The sequence below is a fragment of the Lynx canadensis genome, chromosome C1 (assembly GCF_007474595.2).
Source record: "Lynx canadensis isolate LIC74 chromosome C1, mLynCan4.pri.v2, whole genome shotgun sequence".
Lineage (NCBI taxonomy): Eukaryota > Metazoa > Chordata > Mammalia > Carnivora > Felidae > Lynx > Lynx canadensis.
The window spans coordinates 8,684,408-8,688,705 of NC_044310.1; the positions used below are offsets into that span (position 1 = coordinate 8,684,408).

At 48.9% G+C, this 4,298-nt stretch overlaps 1 pseudogene; it reads right to left on the reverse strand.

Annotated features, from left to right (window-relative positions):
• Positions 1–4,086, reverse strand: part of LOC115522101 — a 24,238-nt pseudogene extending 20,152 nt beyond the window's left edge.
• Positions 4,087–4,298: the final 212 nt, after the last annotated feature.

The following is a 4,298-nucleotide window of genomic DNA, read 5'->3' on the forward strand; positions in this document are numbered from 1 at the left end:
TTTATTTATTTATTTATTTTGAGACAGAGAGAGAGAGAATCCCAAGCAGGCTCTGCGCATGGAGCCTGATGTGGAGTTTGATCACAGAAACTGTGAGATCATAACCTGAGCCAAAATCGAGTCTGACGCTTAACTGACTGAGCCACCCAGGCGCCCCTCAACCATTTTTGTTTCTGATTATGAAAGTGATATCCAGGGGCAGCTTGGTGGCTCAGTCGGTTAAGTGTCTGACTCTTGATTGTGGCTCGGGTCATGATCTCACAGTTCATGGGTTTGAGCCCCGCGTTGGGCTCTGTGCTGATGGCACAGAGCCTGCTTGGGATTCTGTCTCTCCTTCTCTCTGCCCCTCCCCTGCTTGTGCTTTCTCTCTCAAAAAAATAAATAAACTTAAAAAAAAAAAAGAAAGGAAGAAAGTGCTATTCACTACAGAAGATCAATGTGGAAAACGGGAAAAGAAGAAAATAGAAATGAATCAACAGTCGTAATTCTTTGGCTCCGCCTACTGCAGATCCCCCCCCCCCCCCCCATTGCCTTTCTGTTCTTGGCACAGGCCATGCTTGTTCCTGCCTCAGGGCCTTTGCACTGGCAGTTCCCTCTGCCTCAAGTGCTCTCCCCACAGCTCTCTGTGCAGCTGCCTCTTCCAGCCTCCCTGATCCCACTCTCTGGAGCTCTCACCCCTCTCCCTCTGCCCTCTCTCTTGGTTCCTGCTTTATTTTCCTCAAAGTTTGTATCCACACTGGAAGCCAACTTGCTACTTTCTTTTCTTTTCTTTTCTTTTTTTTTAACGTTTATTTATTTTTGAGACAGAGAGAGACAGAGCATGAACGGGGGAGGGTCAGAGAGAGGGAGACACAGAATCTGAAACAGGCTCCAGGCTCTGAGCTGTCAGCACAGAGCCCGACGTGGGGCTCGAACTCACGGACCGCGAGATCATGACCTGAGCTGAAGTCGGCCGCTCAACCGACTGAGCCACCCAGGCGCCCCCCAACTTGCTAATTTCTTTCTGCACTTGCTTGCCTCTCTTCCCCAGGCTAGAGGGTAAGCTCCACAGGAGCAGGGACCTCACCTTCTTCTATCTCTAAGTCAGTGCCTACCACAAAGGTGGTAGTCAATAAAGGTGAATTGACTGAAAACATAATCCTGCCGCTGGATTAGTCACTCAGGTCTGCTTCAAATCCTTGAACCGATTTCCTGCAGCAGGGGGTTTCTAAAGTTCACCCCAAACAGCCCCTGGTGCTGAGAGGTGATTTTAAAGAGATCCAGAGAGGGGATCTGGATGGGGATCAGGAAAATTCCACCAGGGGATGGTATTTCATCCTGAGCTGGCTGTATACAGACAGTTCCCAGTGGGTGGAAATGCAGATGGGCAGGTGCCTCAGCCTGGGCAAAGCACATTTGTATTTGTTCTCTAGGGCTGTCATTAACCAAATACCACAAACTGAGTGGTCAACACAACAGAAATTTATTGCCTCACAGTTCTGGAGTCTAGATGTCCAAGATCAATGTGCTGGTAGGGCCATGCTCCCTCTGAAGGCTCTAGGGAAGGGTCTCACCTCTCTCTCAGCTTCTGGTAGTTCCTGGCTGCTGACATCATGCCTCCAGTCTTTACCCGGCTGTGTTCCTGTGTGCATGTGTATTTCATGTCCAGATTCCCACTCTCCCTTTTTTTTTTAATTTTTTTTTCAACGTTTTTTATTTATTTTTGGGACAGAGAGAGACAGAGCATGAACGGGGGGAGGGGCAGAGAGAGAGGGAGACACAGAATCGGAAACAGGCTCCAGGCTCCGAGCCATCAGCCCAGAGCCTGACGCGGGGCTCGAACTCACGGACCGCGAGATCGTGACCTGGCTGAAGTCGGACGCTTAAGCGACTGCGCCACCCAGGCGCCCCCCCACTCTCCCTTTTTATAAGGATCCCAGTCATCGCAGATCATGGCCCACACCAACGATTGCCTTTTAATTTAATTACCTTTGTTAGTATGCTGTCTTCAAACAAGATCGCATTCTGGGGGCGCCTGGGTGGCTCCGTCCGTCGAGCATCCAGCGTGGGCTCAGGTCATGATCTCATGGGTTGTGACTTCGAGCCCCCGCATCGGGCTTTCTGCTGTCAGCACAGAGCCCGCTTCGGATCCTCTGTCTCCCTCTCTCTCTGCCCCTCCCCCACTCACTCTCTTTCTCTCAAGAACAAACATTAAAAAAATCATATTCTGAGATACTGGGGGTTAGGGCTTCAGCATATCTCAACCAATAACAACACTCGACCCATAACAACATTCCAGGACACAGGAGGGGTGCTAGAGAAAAGCCCGAGCGGCACAGTGGTGGCTGCAGCATAGAGCCCATGAAGTGAGTCGTGTACAGTAACGCCAGAGCAGGAGTCGGAGACAAAGAATGCGAGGCTAGTTCCATATTGATTAGGTGGTCAGAGCACGTATTGATCAGAAATGTGCCAGGCCCTGTGAGATGGGAATCATTGGTGCGCTGAAAGGGAAAGATTCAGCCTCGAGGAGCTGACATTCATGTGAGGAATTCAGACACTGAGACGATTTGTCCCACAAATAAATGTGATCACACATCTAGATTAAATAGATTACAGCAGCGTTAGGTGGAGGAGGGAGAGGTACATGGGTCTCTGATAGTTTATAACAGTGGCCCTGGCCAAGTTACTGACAAAGTGATACGTTGACAATGATGTGAAGGCTGAGCAGGAGTTTACCAGGGAAAAGGTAAGAGGAATATTCCTGGCAAAGGGCAAGCTTGTGCAAAGGCCCTGGGGGCTGAAGGGAGCATGGCCCCTTTGGGGGACATGGAGATGCCAGTGTGGCTAGAGATTAGACAGTAGGGGGGGGGTGTAGGCGGGCAGAACCTCCTAACCCAGTAAGGACCTAGGCCTCTATCCTGGGAATGAGAAGGATTTGAAAGTTTTAGGCAAGGGAGGATGGGACCAGATTTACCTCTCTGAAAGACCACTGGGCAACTACTGAAGTTTTCTGAGCTAGAGGGTGTTAGCCATCAAGCTAGTATTTTTCCAGAGGTTCTTACGTGTTGTTCTACGGCAGGGGTTTGCCTTGGGGTCCATGGATTCCCTAGTGCCCATGGGTATATTTCAGGCAGGCCCTGAACTGAACGAGGTCACTCATTTTTCATCAGCCTCTAACTAAAATGTCCTGTATGAATTCCTTCCATTATGAATCAAGATAACAAAACATACTAATAATATCATAGTACCTGCAGTTTTTACATCAGTAGAAATCAGACATTCTCATGATATACTGCAATTATATTATAGTTGCTACAGTTGTCATGAAATATTTATGTTCATCAGTACTATGAAACCATATTTATTAGACATTAATGAGTTTATAAAGAATCACATATATGCCTAGATCTTAAATTATTTTAATGTTCTGATAACTGTATTCTCACATAGCTAGGTTCCTTTGTAATCCTTTGTATTTTATTTTATGCACTCAGAAACACAATCCTGAGCAGTGTCCCAGGTTTCCCCAGAACGACTAGGGGGCACAAGAAATACTGAGAACCCATGGTTTAACTTTAGTCTGTAACCACTCAGACCTAACTTATTTAGGCACAAACAAGACAAAAGAGAAATAAATGGCTCAGTAACAGAGAAGTCCATGGCACCATAAATTCACTGAGAATGTCCTCAGCAGTCCATTTCTCTCTGTCTCCGGACTTCTGCTCGCCTTTGGATCATCTCGTTCTCAGGCATCCTGCCCATCCTGCACCTGCCATGACCTGGCAGCGCTGGACTTAAACCGCCCTTTGCACCAGAAGTCTGAAAGTAAAGAGAAAGGCTATTTCCCAGGAGCTTTTGTGAAACTCTCAGAGATGGGGCTCATTGGCTGGCATGGGTCATGTGTCTAAGAAGCAATTAGAATGGTGAGGAAGATTGGCTTCACCTCTGATTGGCCTGTTTGGGTCATGTGCCCGTCTGAAGGACGAAGTATTCTGATTGGCCTGTCTGGGTCATGTGCCCATCCTGAGGGCTGAAGCATCTGATTGGCTTACCTGGGTCATGTGCCCATCGAGCGATGAGATATTCTGATTGGCCTACCTGCGTCATGTGGCCATCTTGGAATCGAGCGGTGGGCGGGTGGCCTGTCGGTACGTGACTGGAGGGAGAGCCCACAGGGCAGGTGAAGGCATCCTGCCCGCTTTGCCCCAGGCAGTCGGTATCACCGCGATTCGTGTCGCATCCCTGTGTAGTGGGAGCAGGGAACGGTTTGGCACTACTCGCTGATCTGCGGGCGTCTCAGGCTGGCTTAGGCTCCGCAG